Source organism: Bufo gargarizans, chromosome 6 (assembly GCF_014858855.1).
Source record: "Bufo gargarizans isolate SCDJY-AF-19 chromosome 6, ASM1485885v1, whole genome shotgun sequence".
Taxonomy (NCBI): domain Eukaryota; kingdom Metazoa; phylum Chordata; class Amphibia; order Anura; family Bufonidae; genus Bufo; species Bufo gargarizans.
Window position 1 is genome coordinate 220028102 of NC_058085.1, and position 20675 is coordinate 220048776.

General features: G+C 46.8%; 1 protein-coding gene across 5 annotated transcripts in view; it reads left to right on the forward strand.

The window, feature by feature from the left end:
- The first annotated feature begins 288 nt into the window (after positions 1 to 288).
- The window catches only part of LOC122940687 (catenin delta-1-like), a 575811-nt gene continuing 555424 nt past the window's right edge, over positions 289 to 20675 (forward strand). For 3 of the 5 annotated variants that reach the window (XM_044297388.1, XM_044297390.1, XM_044297391.1), the window contains exon 1: positions 289 to 420. The gene's annotated coding sequence lies outside the window, so the exon portion shown is untranslated. Of the gene's footprint in view, positions 425 to 20675 lie in introns of all 5 variants that reach the window. The other 2 variants (XM_044297389.1, XM_044297392.1) reach the window with 2 other exon arrangements.

Sequence of the window (20675 nt, forward strand, 5' to 3'; positions counted from 1 at the left end):
TGACCACTAGGGAAGAAAAAGGTCCTTACTAGAGATCGGAAATAGCTCACACAGGCTATTTCATATCACTGATAGGGACCAGGTCCTTACGGGCAAAAGAGGATTTAGTCACAACCCTTCCGAAATAACCACTCCCAACGATCTCTTCTGGGTAAATAAGGAAGCGTCCCATCCCCTCCCTTGATTCTCCACCCAATCTTCCGCTCGTTGAATAAGGCACTCCCCCATTGGCTACTACAGTCACTTATTGTGTCTAGAAAGCGTGATTGGCAGTGGCGAGGCTAGGCAGTGACGTCAGGGCTGGGCGTGGTAAAGCAGTTTCGGTGGAAGCAGAATTCGTTGTGTGGTATAAGATCCACCGAGAGTGACGTCATTGTCCGTTTTGACGTCAGTGGTACGCGAAGGGATCCGGACTGGACAGTAGGTATTTTTCACTTTCTTTTCACCGTATATTAACCAGTGATGTTTTTTTGATGATTGTATGCGCGTCTACAATGTATGTAGGTAAAGTCAATTGGCAAATTATAGGGTGGGGGAACGAGAATGTGTGTTAGACCTAGCGTGACGTTATCTTGGCCGAAGGCCTAGCAAGTATGTGTGGCGGACGTGCGGTGTGATTAGTCCAAGACCGTGTGCCCCTTTCTAGCTTCCGGCCTCCACTCATGCACGTTCTACTTAAGCTTTTCTTGCACACATGTTGGAAAGAGAACTGTGCCTAATACATTAGTGCAGAATTTCACAATTGGTGATGACCAACCTGACCGGCCTAAATGAATGGGAAAGTGGAAAGCTTGGGACCCACACACATAGTTACCAGTCACACACGCCTATATTCTATAGGTTCACTACTACTGCGTGGTGTAATCACCTCTGCATATTGCTTATCTTGCACAGAGAATATCTCCACATCACATTCCTTCATAAAGACGCCCAGAGAGAACTTTTACCTCTGTTTTCATTCATGGTATAGTGGGTATTGACAAATAACTATTTATCATTCAACAGAGTAAATATACTCCTTAGATTTATTATTTTTTTTTTAAAGGAATATTTTACTCTATATGGTGTCATGCACACATCCGTGGAGCACGGTACATGAAATCTCATCCTGCTGAGTGCACGAAGCGCGCAGCGTCATAGCAACCAGTGACGCCGTGCGCTCAGCAGACGGCAGGTGGGGTTTTCACGGACTTTGGTCCACGTATGTGTGCACGAAGCCTTAAAGCAGTTGTTCACCCTGGGGGATCTTTCAGACAGACTTCCCCCATCGAGTGTGGCTGGACCTGCAGAGAGAATCATACCCCCCTGGTCTTTGCTGTTGGATTCTGGCTCCTTTCTCTTCTTGTGCCACTGCAGCTCTCAGGTTTGACATGGGCCACATGGCTGCTGCAGTGGTGATCTGTCCCCCATTTGTCATATCAATGGGTCATACCACACATGGGGGAATCTCACTGCTGCAGCAGATGCATTGCCCTTGTCAAGCCATATGTTGATACAGGCAAAGGGAAGATGCTGGAACCCAGCAAAAGGGATCAGGTAGGATTCTGCCTGGAGGTCTGTCCAAAAGCCCCCCCAGTTTGCGGGGTACTCCCCGCTGATGTTGCCACCTTGCCTGTTTTGGTAAAATAGCGCTCCTACGCCACGCGTGAGCGGACCATCTGACCTGGAGCGGCATACATCGTGCGCACGGGAGCGCATAGGTTACTATGATACTGTACGCATAGGGCCGCCTGCAGGACTACTGTCCTGCACTCATATGAATGCAGGACAATAGTCTTGCGGGCGGTCCGATGCGCACAGTATCATAGTAACCGATGATGCTGTGTGCTCCTGTGCTCGCGATGTATTCCAGTCACGGACTGTATGTCTCGGATGGCATACGGTCGTGTGCATGAGCCCTTACTCTGCTGTTGTTGTAACTCCTTTAGAAGCAAAAAGAGTACTCTTGAAGTTGTAGTTTTGAACACCTGGTGTGCTGGAGGTTGCTGATTCCAGGAATAGACTATGAGTATATGATGGGCGGGGGTTCAGTGTTAGCAGTGTGCACTAACTAGCTCCATCCACTACATAACTGCTTGAGATATGTAGTTGTGGCCCCAGAGCTGCTTTGAAACTGCTAATCGGCAGGCATGTGGAATGTTGTATTGTAATGTATAACTTTAAAAGACATCTTGGGCTACTTTTAGGCAATTAATTATTATTTTTTTTTTGTGTGCGAGTTCAGAGTTTTTCATTGGAGCCACTTAGAGGGACCATACAACTTTTTTATCGTGTTTTTTTTTTTTATCGTGTTTTTTTTTTTTTTCTTTATTTGGGGGGGGGGGATTGGCAGCAATTTGGGCATTATTTTTAATTTTTTTTACACTGTATATATGAAATGTGATCATCTTATTGTACAGGTCATTACAGAAGTTGAAATACCTATTATGTCGTTTTAAATAAGAGAAACAAAGTAAGAGTCTTGCCAGTTCACACCTGAGCGTTTTACAGCGCGTTCCTACGCGATGTAAAACGCTCAACAGGCAAGAACCAATGATTCCCTATGGGCATGGTTCTCACCTGAGCGTTTTACAGCGCGTATGAACGTGATGTAAAATGCCCTACGCCCCAAGAAGTACAGGAGCTTCTTTGGGGCGTATTGTCGCGCATTCCCGCACATAGACATTAGCGGGAACGCACGACAATGGGCGTTTGCTTGTTTCTTTCCTGTGTATGTAAACGCCCGATAGAAGCGCCTGTAAAGAGTGCATACAGAGTATGCTCAGGTGTGAACCCACACTTATACCTCTAATGGCTAACAAAAAAAGAAACAATGGGGCTAAGACTACTTTCACACTGGTGTTTTTGGCTTTTGTGAGATCCGTTCAGGGCTCTCACAAGCGGTCCAAAGTGGATCAGTTTTGCCCTAATGCATAATGAATGGAAAAGGATCCTCTCAGAATGCATCAGTTTTGAAATTACAATACCAAGGAAGACAAGTCGTAAGGTTATGCAAATTGAGAAAATAGATGTATCTAAAATCTGCAGATTACATTTGCAAGCACCTAACTCCCATCTGTGGCATGTGGGAGAGGCATAAAAGCCAGATTGGAAGCAAATTTTATTTTTAGCCATGTAAAATCTCAAAAATTGGATCAAGTTTTAGTGATGATTGTGCGATGCCTCCTGTTCGTTGCCGTACCAATCATTGCCACTTGTAGCAAACTGAAAGGGACAGTATCCTTGAACTGAGAGCCCTTTGTTTATTCCGACAGATTATTATGCTCCTAGGCCTACATGTCTGCACAGATCATTGTTTGTGTGTCCTGGTGGTTGAGAGAACAACAAACTACAATAGCGGCAAGAGGTGCAAAAAGGCGAACCTCAGCACTATCTGATTAAAATAATGGCAATGATCCATTCTGTACTGCTATTAAAATTGGACATCACATCCTAAGCCAAGAGTGGCAAATGGTGTCTACACAATCATCAGAAGGCGTTTGAATGACTATGGGCTATGAGCCAGAGGTCCAACTACAGCAGTTTCATTGACCTCAAGCCTCCATTCGCAAAGGCTATTGTGGTACAAAGCAAGATGGCAATGGAGGCTGAGACCATGTGGGCAATGCCATTAAGAGGCCTTCACAAGGTGGTGTTGCACCAATCCTACTTGGGGGACTACAGTGTAGGTTGGCATAATATACAGTAGCCTGAACCCTCTAGTCCTCATTTCAGGTTCACTAACAGCTCAGTGTTACATTGATTTGGTCATGGAACCAGTGGTGTATGGTCATTTGGAGAGAAGTGCGACTCGCACCATTCAGACATTGGGGGACTATCCCCCATATGCCCCAATGTACAAGATGGACCAACCCCTTTTAACTTTGTCTACATGATAACACATTTGCTGAAATAGTAACCTAGGGGAAGATATATCAAACTGGTGTAAAGTAGAACTGGCTCAGTTGCCCATAGCACCCAATCGGATTCCACCTTTTCATTTTCCGAAGGATCTTTGAAAAATAAAAGGTGTAAACTGGTTGCTATGGGCAACTAAGCCTGTTCTACTTTACAACAGTTTAATAACCCCCCCCCCCCCCAGTTTATTAGGCTGTAAAAAGAAAGCCGTCCATCCATTTCAGCTTGTTATCCTGCAACGTTGATCCAGAGGAAGACTAAAAACCCTCATGAGGTTGAATCCAATTTTAGGGGGGAAAAAAATCCTTCTTTACTTCAATTGGGCAATTGGAATAACTCCCTGGATCAATGGCCCTTCTCCAGAATTCTAGTAACTGTAACCTGTAATTTCCATTTCGTCTACCATGACGGCTCTACTTTGAGATTGACCCTTGACCTTTGTAGGGGCAGGAACACAGAGTTTAAAAGGCCCACACCCACACTCACCCTCAGTGTTTCCTGTCCGTACAGGGTCAACCACACAGAGCCCTCCTGGTGGAGGTGAAGAAAGTTTTTATTATTTTAGAAATACCTGAGGATTCTGTCCTCTTCCCTTGCCCTCCTGCGGTCTGGTCCAAAGCTGGGCAGGGGATCCATATGGAGCCGATCTTGCTTCTGCTTCAGGAGCCTATATCCCTCCCCACAGTGCGGTCCCCCTTCCCTATGTTAAGGAAGCTGACCGCAGGGACGCAGGAGCATGCTGAACGCCGACTCTGGGGAAGCCTCAGCATTACTCTCTGCTCCCGGCGGCTGGAGGCGGAAGGGGCGGAACTTGGATCGGGCGCACGGCGGTGACGTCAGACTTGTGGCGGCAGATTCAAACAGGCAGTGGCACCGATCTTCCTCCTGGCGCATACAGCACTGATGTCTGCTCCTGAAGCCCCGGACGCCTCTACAGCCCAGATGGACTCTGAAACTCCCTCGGCTACTCCAACAGTGAGTTCCCCTGTGGGGAAAGGACTAAATGATGTATCTTTTTTTACCTACTTGCCTGTTTTGTCTATTGATACCTGGCTGCTCCTCTCTTATAGGGAGTTAAAGAGCCCAGAACAAGGTCTAAAGTTCAAAGATGTGCAACTTGTAGTAAAAGGCTTCCTGAGAATTATAGAAAGAAGGTCTGCCGGAGTTGCTTAAAAGATCTTCTTCTAAAAGAGGAGCAACCGTCAATTTTGTCTGAGGTCAAAACACTTATTCAGAATGAAATTAAGTCCTCTTTGGCCTCCCTCAGATCAGTCCCTTCTACACCTCCGGCAAAAAAAAAATAGATTATCCGCCCCATCCTCGGAGATCTCCCCGTTTCGGAGATCATGGACGAGGAGGCCTCCACCTCTAGACAGAATGTAGATCTTGACGTTCTATCAGAGGGTGAGATAATGGAAGATAGTAAGAAATGCTTATTTTCTTCCGAGGATATGGAGGAGCTATTGGGAGCTGTTAGAGCAACCATGGGGATTGAGAAGGTGAAAAAACCAAGGTCCATCTTAGACGAGATGTTCGGGGGACTCAGAGCTAAAAAATAAAGTTTTTCCAATGAATTTAGACGAGTGGACTGACCCCGAGAGAAGACTGGGGGTATCTTGTGAATTCAGAAACGGGTTGTTGTTTGATCCAGCGGACGTCAAATTATTTAACGAAACCCCCAAAATTGACATCCAAGTGGCGAAAGTGGTTAAGATTTCCCTCCCATTTGAGGACTCTTCACAACTACAGGACCCAATGGAAAGGAAAGCCGACTCTCTCCTAAAAAAAAATCCTGGGAGGCAGCTATGTTTGGGGTCAAAACCAACATAGCCGCAACATCGGTCGCAAGATCTATGTGTTTTTGGCTTAACGAACTAGAAGAGCATATCAAAAACAAGACTCCTAGAGAGGAAATATTGAGCTCTATCCCACTCCTCAGATCTGCCACGGCCTTCTTAGTGGATGCCTCGGCGGAATCGGTGAGGTTCGCCGCTAAGGATGCGGCCCTTACCAATTCTGCAAGGAGAGCTTTGTGGATGAAAGCCTGGGGAGGGGATAGAGCATCAAAAGCCAAGCTATGCTCCATAGCGTTTTCTGGGGAATACTTTTTTGAACCTGTATTAGACTCTATCCTGGAAAAGGCTGCAGATAAAAAGAAGGGTTTTCCAGAAGAGACCAAAAAGAGGCCCTTTCGTTCCTCCAATTCCCAAACTAGACCCTATAGGGGCAAAGGGAAGGGGGGTAGGTGGAGTTACCAGAAAGGGGGAAAAGGCAGAGGTTTCCTTCTTAACCCCCGAAATAAACAATGACTCCAGAGTAGGGGGAAGACTGCAGAATTTTCTGTCCCAGTGGGAGTCCATTACAAAAAATCCATGGGCCTTAAACATAATTTGGGATGGCTACCGGATAGAATTTTCCTCAACCCCTCCAAAGAGGTTAAAAATAACCTCTCGCAGCCCCAAAATTATAGAAAAAAAATCTGGCAGGGTATCCTGCAGCTTATAGACTCAGGCGTTGTGACAGAAGTCCCAAGTACACAAAGAGGAAGGAGTTATTATTCCAGTTTATTTCTGGTACAAAAAACAGATGGTACCTTCTGCACTATTATAAATCTAAAAGGATTTAACAAAGCAGTCGCATACAGGAAATTCAGGATGGAATCCGTAACATCCATCATTCCCCCTGATCAGAACAGGAGACTTCATGACGTCCATAGACTTAAAAGACGCGTACTATCACGTCCCCATAAACAGATCGTTGCAAAAATTCCTCAGGTTTGCCCTAGTGGACAGCTCAGGAGTTGTAAGACACTTCTAGTTCACCGTGTTACCCTTTGGAATCTCATCTGCACCAAGGGTAGTAGAAATGATATCCCCCCCTGAGAGCAGAAGGGATAAAACATTTTCCCATACTTTTCCCAGGATTTTCTGGTCCTAGGATCCTCGGAGCAGGAGACAACCAGCATTACCAGAGACCTGATGCACAGATTTTCAGACCTGGGTTGGGTAATAAACCTGAAAAAATCAAGTTTAATCCCATCAACCAAGATGAAATTTCTGGGAGTAATCCTGGACTCGGTCTCCCAGGTTACATCCCTCCCTCAGGAAAAAATTACGTAGTTTATGGACAAAACACAAAAATTCCAAAGTCAATCCCAGTGCTCCATTCGCAATGCCATGAGCCTCCTAGGTACGATGACCTCCTGCATAACAGCGGTGTCTTGGTCTCAGGCCCACACCAGGATTCTCCAATCTTGGATCCTGAGAATTTGGGACAAGAGAAAGAAATCCCCATCCCGAATCGGGTAATATCAGATTTAAAATGGTGGACGAAAGAGAAAAACCTGCAAAAAGGTGTACCCTGGGTAAAAGATCCGGAGATTCAAATAAACACGGATGCAAGTGGTACAGGATGGGGAGCAAAAATAGGCTTGCTAAATTACCAGGGCACTTGGTCGGACGCCATGAGAAAATATTCCTCAAATCACAGAACTGAGGGCAATCTGGGAAGTACTGAAGGTATCGCAGGACAAGGTCTCCGAAAAAACACCTAAAAATCCTCTCTAACAACGTAACAGCCGTGGCATACCTGAAACATCAGGGAGGGCACACGATCATCAAGCTTAAAGGAATTGGCAGAAAAAATATTTCCCCCCTCGCCTATGACAGCACCCATGGATAGCATCCGCCCCCTTCCTCAGGACAGGAAACAGGAAGCACAGCCTCTTCAAAAGGGAGGTACAACCCCCATCATGCCAGTTCTGTTTCCTGTCCTAAGGGACAGGGTGGATGCACAGCGGTTGAGAGGGGCGAATGCCCTGCTTTTTCCATTTATCTCAGTACCTGATGGTTGTCTTTGCTTTATGTGTTTAGACTTCTAAAGAGAGAAGGGGGTCAAGGTCCAAGGAGCGGGGCTGTGCTATTTGCAAGAGGAAGCTACCGTCCGGTTGGGGCAAACCTGCATGTCAGGCCTGCATAGGCAAATTATTGGAGGATGAGGCCCCCTCTCTCTTATCAAGCCTAAAGAAGATTATCAAGGATGAAGTCAGAGAAACAGTTAAAGAATCCTTGAGTAATCTGCTTGAAGATCGCCCTAGTACTTCCGCCGCGGTCTCTATTCCCGCTTCGAGCGATCAGGAGCTGTTATCCGGGTTAGAGGAGGAGGGAGAACTTCCATCCTCGGATCATTCACAGGACGAGCAGCTGGCGGGGAGACCCTTGTTCCTCCCAGAGTACATTAATGCTCTAGTCGGGATTGTCAGGGCAACTATGGGGCTTGATGATCAAGCAGAACCCCAGTCTATGAGGGATTCCATGTTCGAGGGCCTAGGTCCCAGAAGATTGAAATGTTTTGATGTGCACGAGAACATAACTTCGGTTATTAAGAATGAATGGAGCAGGCCGGACAGAAAATTTTTCGTGCCTTCTGCCCTAAAAAGGAAGTATCCCTTTGAGGACAAAGCCTCTGCTGATTGGGATAGAGCCCCAAAGTTGGATGCTCCGGTAGCAAAAATCTCTAAGAGAGCAGCCCTCCCGTTTGAAGACGCGGGAACTCTAAAAGATGCTATGGACAGAAGAGCAGAGGTCTATTTAAAAAAGAACTGGGAGGCGACGGCTGGTTCTTTTAGGCCCGCTATAGCCGCCACTTCTGTGGCCAGGTCCTTAAAGGTCTGGATGAAGGAGATGGAGGAGCAGATGAAGAAAGGAGCGCCCATGGAACAACTCCTCTCGTCATTCCCAACTCTGTACAGTGCCATTGACTTCTTAGCGGATGCCTCAGTGGACTCCCTGAAGCTGTCAGCAAGAGCCGCAGCTCTTTCAAATTCCGCCCGTCGGGCGATTTGGCTAAAAGACTGGAAGGGGGATGCAGGGTCGAAGGCGAAATTATGTGCTATTCCCTGTCAGGGTGAATTTCTCTTCGGGCCCACGTTGGATGATCTGCTGGAAAAGGCCTCTGACAGAAAAAAGGGTTTCCCTTCTATTCATCAGCAGCCTCCTAAGAAGCCCTTTCGTTCTCAGTCGGCCAGATTTAACTTTTAAGAGAAGAGAAACTCCCAGGCAGTCTGGTAATGCGCCCAAGGAGCAAAGGGTTTCTTTTTTCAGGTGGAGAGGCCTCTAAGAAGCCTCCGCAATGACGCCAGATGCCCGGTTGGAGGTCGTCTCTCCCTCTTCGCAGATCAATGGCGGAAGATCTCAAACAGCCCCTGGATCCTCTCAATCATTTCACAGGGCTATTGCCTGAACTTCCTGAGAACTCCTCCAGAAAGGTTCGTTTTGACGGACTATCGCTCCAGCCCAGAGAAGCTAGAAGCATTGCGTCTGGAAGTTGCAGATTTACTAAAGAAGAGGGTCCTGCAGGAGGTTCCAGCTCAAGAGAGGGAGAGGGGCTATTATTCGACTCTTTTTCTTGTAAAGAAGCCGAATGGCACCTTCCGAACCATAATAAATCTCAAGCTGCTCAACAAATATCTGGTGTACGAGAGGTTTCGTATGGAGACTATCAGTTCCATAATTCCGAATTTATTCCTGGGCTGCTACATGGCGACCCTGGACCTCAGGGACGCTTATTACCACGTCCCAATCCATCCCAGTCACCAGAAGTACCTGAGAGTAGCAGTTCAGTTCCCGGACAGACTCCTACACGTACAGTTTCGGGCCCTGCCGTTTGGGTTGTCTCAGGCACCCAGGCTTTTCACGAAGATTGTAGCAGAGATGATGGCTCATCTGAGGGAGAGGGATCTGATTGTCATTCCCTATCTAGACGATTTCCTGCTTCTCTCTCAGACACCGGGACAATTATCCGAGGGAATTGCCTGTGTCAGGGAGGTGCTGGTAAAGTTGGGTTGGGAGTTAAATCTCCAGAAATCCAATCTCGTACCAAGCCAGATATGCACCTTTCTGGGGCTGCTCCTGGACTCCTAGAAGCAGATGTGTTTTCTCCCGACACAGAAGGTTTCTCTACTAGTCTCCAGGGTTCAGGACATTGTGGCTCGCCGTTCCATCTCTCTAAGAGAGGCTATGTCAGTTCTGGGCCTAATGACGGCCACAATCCCGGGGGTGGAATGGGCCCACTTCCACTCGAGGTCACTTCAGCTGCAGATCCTGGGAGTTTGGGACAAAGATCCCCTATCCTTGGATTCCCTCTTCTACCTTTCAACTCGTACAATAAAAGATTTAGAGTGGTGGACAGAACCTTCCAACCTTCAGCGAGGAGTCCCTTGGTCAATGCAGGATCCCCTCTCTCTGACTACAGACGCAAGTCCCTGGGGGTGGGGAGCTCACACAGAATCTCTACTTCTGCAGGGACAGTGGGATCAGGAGATAGTTCCCAGATCTCACAACTTCAAGGAACTCCTGGCGATCCTCATGGCCTTAAAGAAATGCCTCCACCTTTTAAAAGGCAGAAACGTCTTAATCTACTCCGACAACATGACGGCAGTAGCCTATATCAATCGTCAGGGGGGGACGAGATCGCCAGATCTAATGTCTCTCACCAGGGAGATTTTCGAGATAGCAGAGGATTTCCTTCCATCGATCAGGGCGGTACACTTAAAGGGAAAGGAGAATGTGAAGGCAGACTTTCTGAGCAGGCATTGTGTTCGGCAGGGGGAATGGTCCCTAGATCAACAGGTCTTCAACGACATCGTGGCTCTCTGGGGTCTCCCGGTGGTGGATCTCTTTGCCACAAGGGGAAACAGAAAAGTGAAAAGGTTCTACTCTCTATCCCCACTAGAACGGCCCACGGCAGTGGACGCTTTGGCGCAGTCATGGAGAGTAGGCCTCCTGTACGCCTTCCCTCCTATAAAGCTACTCCCAAGAGTCCTGAAGAAGATTCGGGAGGAGAAGGCCCTAGTAATTACTATAGCCCCCTTTTGGCCCAGGAGGGTCTGGTTTTCCTGGCTAAGGAGGATGTCTGTAGCAGACCCCTGGGTACTTCCAGTCTTCCCGGGACTACTAGTTCAGGGACCATTACTTCATCCACAGTTGGAGAGCCTGCACTTGACAGCCTGGCTGTTGAGAGGCAGATCCTAGAGATGAAGGGTCTTTCCGGGGAGGTGATAGACACCCTTTGATCCAGCAGAAAACCTGTTACCTCAAAAATCTATTTGAGAGTTTGGAGGGCCTTCCTTCGATTTGCAAACAGGCCAGTTAATGTCTTGGATCCCCCGGAGTTACCTCTAGTCCTGAGCTTCCTCCAGGAAGGCTGGAATAAAAAGCTGAGGCCCAGTACTTTAACCACTTCAGCCCCGCTAGGTGAAACCCCCTTCATGACCAGGCCACTTTTTACACTTCAGCACTACACTACTTTCACCGTTTATCGCTCGGTCATGCAACTTACCACCCAAATGAATTTTACCTCCTTTTCTTACTAATGGAGCTTTCATTTGGTGGTATTTTATTGCTGCTGACATTTTTACTTTTTTTGTTATTAATCAAAATGTAACGATTTTTTTGCAAAAAAATGACATTTTTCACTTTCAGCTGTGAAATTTTGCAAAAAAAACGACATCCATATATAAATTTTTCGCTAAATTTATAGTTCTACATGTCTTTGATTAAAAAAAAATGTTTGGGCAAAAAAAAAATGGTTTGGGTAAAAGTTATAGCATTTACAAACTATGGTACAAAAATGTGAATTTGGCTCTGATTTTCTGAGCACCTGTCATGTTTCCTGAGGTTCTACAATGCCCAAACAGTAGAAAAACCCCACAAATGACCCCATTTCGGAAAGTAGACACCCTAAGGTATTCGCTGATGGGCATAGTGAGTTCATAGAACTTTTTATTTTTTGTCACAAGTTAGCGGAAAATGATGATGATTTTTTATTATTTTTTTCTCTTTTTTTCCTTACAAAGTCTCATATTCCACTAACTTGCGACAAAAAATAAAAAATTCTAGGAACTCGCCATGCCCCTCACGGAATACCTTGGGGTGTCTTCTTTCCAAAATGGGGTCACTTGTGGCGTAGTTATACTGCCCTGGCAATTTAGGGGCCCAAATGTGTGAGAAGTACTTTGCAATCAAAATCTGTAAAAAATGACCGGTGAAATCCGAAAGGTGCACTTTGGAATATGTGCCCCTTTGCCCACCTTGGCATCAAAAAAGTGTCACACATCTGGTATCGCCGTACTCAGGAGAAGTTGGGGAATGTGTTTTGCATTTTACATATACCCATGCTGGGTGAGAGAAATATCTTGGCAAAAGACAACTTTTCCAATTTTTTTATACAAAGTTGGCATTTGACCAAGATATTTTTCTCACCCAGCATGGGTATATGTAAAATGACACCCCAAAACACATTGCCCAACTTCTCCTGACTACGGCGATACCAGATGTGTCACACTTTTTTGCTGCCAAGGTGGGCAAAGGGGCACATATTCCAAAGTGCACCTTTCGGATTTTGCAGGGCATTTTTTACACATTTTGATTGCAAAGTTCTTCTCACACATTTGGGCCCCTAAATTGCCAGGGCAGTATAACTACCCCACAAGTGACCCCATTTTGGAAAGAAGACACCCCAAGGTATTCCGTGAGGGGCATGGCGAGTTCCTAGAATTTTTTATTTTTTGTCGCAAGTTAGTGGAATATGAGACTTTGTAAGGAAAAAAGAAAAAAAAGAAAAATCAGCATTTTCCGCTAAATTGTGATAAAAAATAAAAAATTCTAGGAACTCGCCGTGCCCCCCACGGAATACCTTGGGGTGTCTTCTTTCCAAAATGGGGTCACTTGTGGCGTAGTTATACTGCCCTGGCAATTTAGGGGCCCAAATGTGTAAGAAGTACCTTGAAATCAAAATGTGTAAAAAATGGCCTGCGAAATCTGAAAGGTGCCCCTTTGCCCACCTTGGCTGCAAAAAAGTGTCACACATCTGGTATCGCCGTACTCAGGAGAAGTTGGGGAATGTGTTTTGGGGGGTCATTTTACATATAACCATGCTGGGTGAGAGAAATATCTTGGCAAAAGACAACTTTTCCCATTTTTTTATACAAAGTTGGCATTTGACCAAGATATTTTTCTCACCCAGCATGGGTATATGTAAAATGACACCCGAAAACACATTCCCCAACTTCTCCTGAGTACGGCGATACCAGATGTGTCACACTTTTTTGCAGCCTAGATGCGCAAAGGGGCCCAAATTCCTTTTAGGAGGGCATTTTTAGACATTTGGATCCCAGACTTCTTCTCATGCTTTAGGGCCCCTAAAAAGCCAGGGCAGTATAAATACCCCACATGTGACCCCACTTTGGAAAGAAGACACGCCGAGGTATTCAATGAGGGGCATGGCGAGTTCCTAGAATTTTTTATTTTTTTTGCATAAGTTAGCGGATATTGATTTTTTTTTTTTTTTTTTTTTTTTTTTTTTTTCTCACAAAGTCTCACTTTCCGCTAACTTAGGACAAAAATTTCAATCTTTCATGGACTCAATATGCCCCTCACGGAATACCTTGGGGTGTCTTCTTTCCGAAATGGGGTCACATGTGGGGTATTTATACTGCCCTGGCTTTTTAGGGGCCCTAAAGCGTGAGAAGAAGTCTGGAATATAAATGTCTAAAAATGTTTACGCATTTGGATTCCGTGAGGGGTACGGTGCGTCCATGTGAGATTTTATTTTTTGACACAAGTTAGTGGAATATGAGACTTAGTAAGAAAAAACGAAAACAAAAACAGACAAAAAATGTCCGCTAACTTGTGCCAAAAAAAATGGCTGAATGGAGCCTTACCAGGGGGGGAGTGATCAATGACAGGGGGGTGATCAATGACAGGGGGGTGATCAATGACAGGGGGGTGATCAATGACAGGGGGGTAATCACCCATATAGACTCCCTGATCACCCCCCTGTCACTGATCACCCCCCCTGTAAGGCTCCATTCAGACATCCGCATGATTTTTTACGGATCCATGGATACATGGATCGGATCCACAGAACGCATGCGGACGTCTGAATGGAGCCTTACAGGGGGGTTATCAATGACAGGGGGTGATCAGGGTAATCAGGGTGATCACCCCCCTGTCACTGATCACCCCCCCTGTAAGGCTCCATTCAGACATCCGCATGATTTTTTACGGATCCATGGATACATGGATCGGATCCACAGAACGCATGCGGACGTCTGAATGGAGCCTGACAGGGGGGTGATCAATGACAGGGGGTGATCAGGGAGTGTATATGGGTGATCACCCGCCCGTCATTGATCACCCCCTGTAAGGCTCCATTCAGACGTCCGCATGTGTTTTGCGGATCCGATCCATGTATCCATGGATCCGTAAAAATCATGCGGACGTCTGAATGGAGCCTTACAGGGGGGGTGATCAGTGACAGGGGGGTGATCAATGACAGGGGGTGATCAGGGAGTGTATATGGGTGATCACCCGCCTGTCATTGATCACCCCCCTGTAAGGCTCCATTCAGACTTCCGCATGATTTTTACGGATCCATGGATCCATGGATCGGACCCGTAAAAATCATGCGGATGTCTGAACGGAGCCTGACAGGGGGGTGATCAATAACAGGGCGGTGATCAATGACAGGGGGGTGATCAGGGAGTTTATATGGGGTGATCATGGGTGATCAGGGGTTTATAAGGGGTTAATAAGTGACGGGGGGGGGGGGTGTAGTGTAGTGTGGTGTTTGGTGCGACTGTACTGACCTACCTGAGTCCTCTGGTGGTCGATCCTAACAAAGGGGACCACCAGAGGACCAGGTAGGAGGTATATTAGACGCTGTTATGAAAACAGCGTCTAATATACCTGTTAGGGGTTAAAAAATTCGGATCTCCAGCCTGCCAGCGAGCGATCGCCGCTGGCAGGCTGGAGATCCACTCGCTTACCTTCAGTTCCTGTGAGCGCGCGCGCCTGTGTGCGCGCGTTCACAGGAAATCTCGCGTATCGCGAGATGACGCGTATATGCGTGACTGTGCGCAGCCCTGCCACCTCCGGAACGCACATGTGCGTTAGGCGGTCCGGAGGTGGTTAAAGGTCCATATCTCTGCCTTAAGTGCTCTCTTTGAGTATAAGTTAGCAGACCACCCCTGGATTAAGAGATTTGTAGTTGCAATTTCTAGACTCGTTCCCGCCCAGAAATCCAGAGTTCCCCCCTGGGATTTGAACCTAGTCCTGTCTGCCTTAACCGGAGATCCCTTTGAGCCCATTGAGGACGTCTCTATTAAAATCTTGACCTTTAAATTAGTTTTCTTGCTAGCCATTACTTCCGCTAGAAGAGTGAGTGAGATTTCGGCCCTCTCTATCGAAAAACCGTATCTCAATATCTTAGAAGATAGGGTTATTCTATCTCCTGACCCTGCCTTCCTTCCAAAGGTTTCATCATCCTTTCATCGGTCTCAGGATATAGTTTTACCTTCCTTCTGTTCCTCACCCAAGAATCAGAAGGAAAGGGAATTTCATTGCCTCGATGTTAGAAGGTGTCTAATCCAATACCTTTTGGCCACTCAGGAATGGAGGTTGTCCTCTAAGCTGGTAGTTTCCTTTCAGGGACAGAAGAAGGGCTCCCCGGCTTCCTCTCAGTCCATAGCCAGGTATATAAAACAAGCCATCTATCTGGCATATTCCTCTAAAGGGGTTCCTCCTCCTGCCGGGTTTGGAGCACACTCAACAAGAGCAGTGTCTACATCCTGGGCAGAAAGAGCTTCCGCTTCTATTGACCAGATTTGCAGAGCAGCTACTTGGAGTTCTGCTCATACCTTCTTTAAGCACTATAGGCTGCAGCTTCCTTCACAGGAGGGTTTGGGATTTGGGCGTAAAGTCCTCCAAGCAGTTGTCCCACCCTAGGTTGATCTCGCCTAGATATCCATGGGTGCTGTCATAGGCGAGGTGGGAAATATAGGATTACACTTACCGGTAATCATTTTTTCTTGAGCCTATGACAGCACCCGCCTAATTCCCTCCCTTACAATAAAAAAAAAAAATATATATATATATAAAAAAAAAAATAATAATAATAATAAAAATAAAAATAAAAATAATAATAATAAAAATATATAATAAAAAAAAAAAGAGAGAATTTTAGAATATATAGAGAGATGTATACGTGTTTGCACACAGAGATGAGCATTTGTTCTGTTGTGGATTTGTGGTGTAGTGTTTTTGTCTCCTTAGTTCTTGGAATAGGACTGGCATGATGGGGGTTGTACTTCCCTTTTGAAGAGGCTGTGCTTCCTGTTTCCTGTCCTGAGGAAGGGGGCGGATGCTATCCATGGGTGCTGTCATAGGCTCAAGGAAAAATGATTACCGGTAAGTGTAATCCTATATTTTCCTGGGCGGAAAAGAATGTTCTCTCCATCACAGCTATCCATCTAAAGGGTACGAAAAACATACAGGTGGATTTTCTCAGCAGAGTAACCATAGATCCAGGGGAATGGGCCCTAAACTCAATCGTATTCGATCAGATTACCAGGAGGTGGGGGACCCCCCCAAGATAGACCTGTTTGCATCAAAAAAGAACGCAAAGGTCCATCCCTTTTGCTCCCTAAACCCAAGAGACAACCCTTGGGCGACAGACGCATTTTCAGTCAGGTGGTCTTGGGATCTAGCCTATGCCCCCCCCCCCCCCCCCCTTTGCCATTAATACCCAGGTTGCTGCAGAAAATAATATCGGACTCGGTAACAGTAATACTGGTTGTCCCGTACAGGACTAAAAGGAATTGGTTCCCAGTGTTAAAAGAACTAGCTCTGGAAGAACCCTGGATAAACCCCCCCCCCCCCCCCCCCCACAGGAGGACATTATTTCTCAGGGTCCAATTCTTCACCAGAATCCAGGTCTTTTCAAACTATCAGCCTGGATCCTGAACACGAAATCCTAAAAAGCAGGGGGCTATCAGAGAAAGTCATAAACACCCTTAAGTCCAGCAGGAAAGAAGTTTCTTCTGCTATGTATCTTAAGATATGGAAAAAATATTGTAGTTGGCTAGGCCAGACTCCTCCCGTAAACTCTTCCCCAAATATTAAAAAAGTGCTAGACTTCCTCCAACGAGGGTTAGATCTGGGCCTTAGACCAAGTACTCTCGAAGTACAGGTCTTGGCTTTGGGGGCTTGTTATGATACGGACCTGGCCAGTCATAGGTGGATAAGGAGGTTCATAAGAGCTGCCTCAAGATTGAGACCTTCCCTAACCCCTAGGACGCCTCAATGGGATCTAAACTTGGTCCTAAGAAATCTTACGAATTCGCCTTTTTCTCCTATACAGGATATATCTCTTAAACGCCTATCTTTAAAAGCGGCCTTCCTAGTGGCAATTACTTCAGCCAGACGTCTGGGTGAAATCCAGGCGCTGTCCTGTAGGGAACCATACCTCACTATCTTCCCGGACAGAATAGTTTTACGTTTAGATCCGGGTTTTCTCCCAAAAGTGGTGTCGGACTTTCACAGAGACCAAGAGATCATCCATCCTTCCATCCTTTCCCAAGGACTGCCCATCACAAGATCAGTTCCAGCTCCTGGATGTTCGGGATACTATCATACAATACCTAGATTCAACAAAAGAATTTAGGAAAGATGATAACCTTTTCATTCAGTATGCAGGTTTAAACAGGGGGAAGAAGGCATCCAAAGCCACGATCGGAAGATGGATTAGATCTACTATTATTTTCTGCTATCAGAAGTTGGGTCTAGATAGTCCCACGAATATAAAAGCTCACTCTACAGGAGCTATGGCGTCTTCATGGGCAGAAAGAGGAGGTGTCTCCCTAGACAAGATTTGTAAAGCAGCCACCTGGTCGAATATAAGTTACTTTTATCAAACATTACCGAATTAATGTGTCAGCTTCTGCGGATTTAACCTTTGGTCAGAAGGTTCTACAAGCAGTTACCCACCCTATTTAATAATCTGGTAGTTCTCATAGTAGAGCCGTCATGGTGGACGAAATGGAAAAACCGTAATTGGACTTACCGGTAATTCTGTTTACTTGAGTCCACCATGACGGCCCAGATCCCCCCCCCCCCCCTCCCTGAGATTTAAGGAGGGGTTGAGTATGAATTAATACTATGTATATATTGCCTAGGTTAAGGCTACACCCACTTGGTAATTTGGAAAGCACTGTGGGTGTGTTCCTGCCCCTACAGAGGTCAAGGGTCAATCTCATAGTAGAGCCGTCAAAAACTTAGAACCGGTAAGTCTAATTTTTTATTTTTTTTTTACACTCCAGAAATGCATCTATACCCCTGTTGAACGTTCTTTTAACCGCCTAATGCAGATTCGCGGTCCGGAGGCGGCAGCTGCAAGCAGACTGACGCATATACGCGTCATCTCGCGAGACGCAAGATGACGCGCTTAGCCGGCCCGCGTATGCGCAATGCGGGCCGGCATTTCTTCAAGGGGGGTCGCGTCATCAGCTTGCCAGCCAATGATCGCGGCTGGCAAGCTGATGATTTTAAAAAAATCCAATCAAAGGCCAGATAACAAATCATATTAGTAAATATGATCTGTTATATGGCTTCCCTGCTCCTCTGCTGGTCCTGTTGGTTGGATCCAGCAGAGGAGCAGGCTTCACAGTTAGTACACCAAACATCACCCCCTGCACCCCAATTAACCCTTTTATCACCCCTTTGATCGCCCCTGTCAATCACTAGTGAAAGGAAAAAAGTGATCAGTGTAAACTATCACTTTTTTTTTTCCCACTGGTATTGACCGTTAGCTTTTAGGATAGTTTAGGCCCCTTGGTTAGGTAGTTTAGGGATCAGTCAGTGCCCAGCCCACCGCACCGCACCGCAGTCCCTTATTTGCTGATTAGCTTATCGCTAATCAGCATTTGTACTTTTATAGTATCTGTAAAAAAACTGATCACAGTCAGATCTATAATAGTATTAGTGTCACTTTAGTTCGCCCTCCACCCAAAACGCAGTGTTTGCCCGATCAGGCCTGATCGGTCGCCCACACGTGCGTTCGCCCACACCCGCCCCACCGCAGTGACAAAAAATATATATAGATTTTTTTTTTAATCAACCGCAGTGGCCTCCGGTACTTCGCTAGCCTCCCATTTGTAAGACGGGCTTGCTTTTTTTTTCTTGGGTAGTCTCAGGGAATACCCCTAAATTTAGTTGCCCAAATGTCAAACAGGGGGTGTTCTTCTGAAGAGGCCTACAGGCTTCTGACCCAGTCGGATGAGGAATAGGAACCCTCATCTGACGAATCTAGCGGGTCAGAATATGAACCTGTATAAAGCAGTGGCACTCTGACCCAAAGTTCGGACGAGGAGGCTGAGGTCCCTGATAGCACCAGGCGTACCCGGCCCCGTGTCACTAGACCACAGGTTGCGCAGGATCCGCTTCAAGGGCAGCAGAGTGGGGCTGGTGCTGTCGGATTACGTGGTGAGGCATACACCAGCAGCGCAGCCCTCCCTGGACCTAGTACCAGCCCTGCCGTACAACCTGGTGAAGTGGCGAGCACCAGAAGGACAGTTGAAGCTGGTACGGTGGCACGTGCATTAGTTACCCCGTCGCAGCCACCGCAAAGACGGGCCCGTAGACCCCCCTAGAATCCCTGAGGTGCTGGCAAACCCTGATTGGCAGTCCCCAACTTCAGCCGCACCTGTAGTTCCCCCTTTCACCGCCCAGTCTGGAGTTCAGGTTGAGACAGCTCAGATCGGTTCGGCCCTGGGATTTTTTGAGCTGTTCTTGACTGCGGAGCTCTTAGACATAGTCGTGGCCGAAACAAACCGGTATGCCACACAATTTATAACCGCCAACCCGGGAAGCTATTATGCCCAGCCTTTCCGGTGGAAACCAGTCCAAGTTTCCGAAATTAAAATTTTTCTGGGCCTTCTCCTCAACATGGGTCTAACTAAAAAGCATGAATTGCGGTCATATTGGTCCACGGACCCAATTCATCACATGCCCATGTTCTCTGCTGCTATGTCCAGGGCACGTTTTGAGGCCATCCTGCACTTTAGCGACAACACCACCTCCCGTCCCAGAGGCCACCCAGCTTTTGACCGGCTCCACAAAATTCGGCCCCTCATAGACCGTTTCAACCAGAAATTTGCAGATTTGTATACCCCTGAGCAAAACATCTGCGTAGACGAGTCCCTAATACAGTTTACCTGGCGCCTTGGCTTCAAACAATACATCCCAAGCAAGCGCACCCGGGATGGGGTCAAATTGTATAAGCTCTGTGAAAGGGCCACAGGCTATACCCACAAATTCCGTGTCTATGAGAGAAAAGATCAGACCCTGGAGCCGATCGGTTGCCCTGACTACCTGGGGAGCAGTGGGAAGACAGTCTGGGACTTGGTGTCACCCTTATTCGGCAAGGGGTACCATCTTTATGTGGACAATTTCTACACAAGTGTGGCCCTCTTCAGGCATTTGTTTCTAGAACAGATTTGCTGCTGTGGCACAGCGCAAACTAGTCACGTGGGCTTCCCCCAACGGCTCGTTACACCCGTCTTGCAAGGGGGGGAGAGGGCTGCCTTGTGTAACGAAGAACTGCTCGCGGTGAAATGGAGAGACAAGCGTGACGTTTACATGCTCTCCTCCATTCATGCAGACACGACAATACAAATTGAGCGAGCAACCCGTGTCATTGAAAAGCCCCTCTCGGTACACGACTAAACCTTCACATGGGAGGGGTGGACTTCAATGACCAGATGTTGTCTCCGTATTTAGTTTCCCGCAGAACCAGACGCTGGTATAAGAAGGTGTCTGTTTATTTGATTCAATTGGCTCTGTATAATTTTTTTCTCTACAGTAAGGCTAGGAGAACACGATCCTTCCTCAAATTTCAGGAAGAGATCATCGAGAACCTCCTGTACCCAGGAGGTTCCGTGG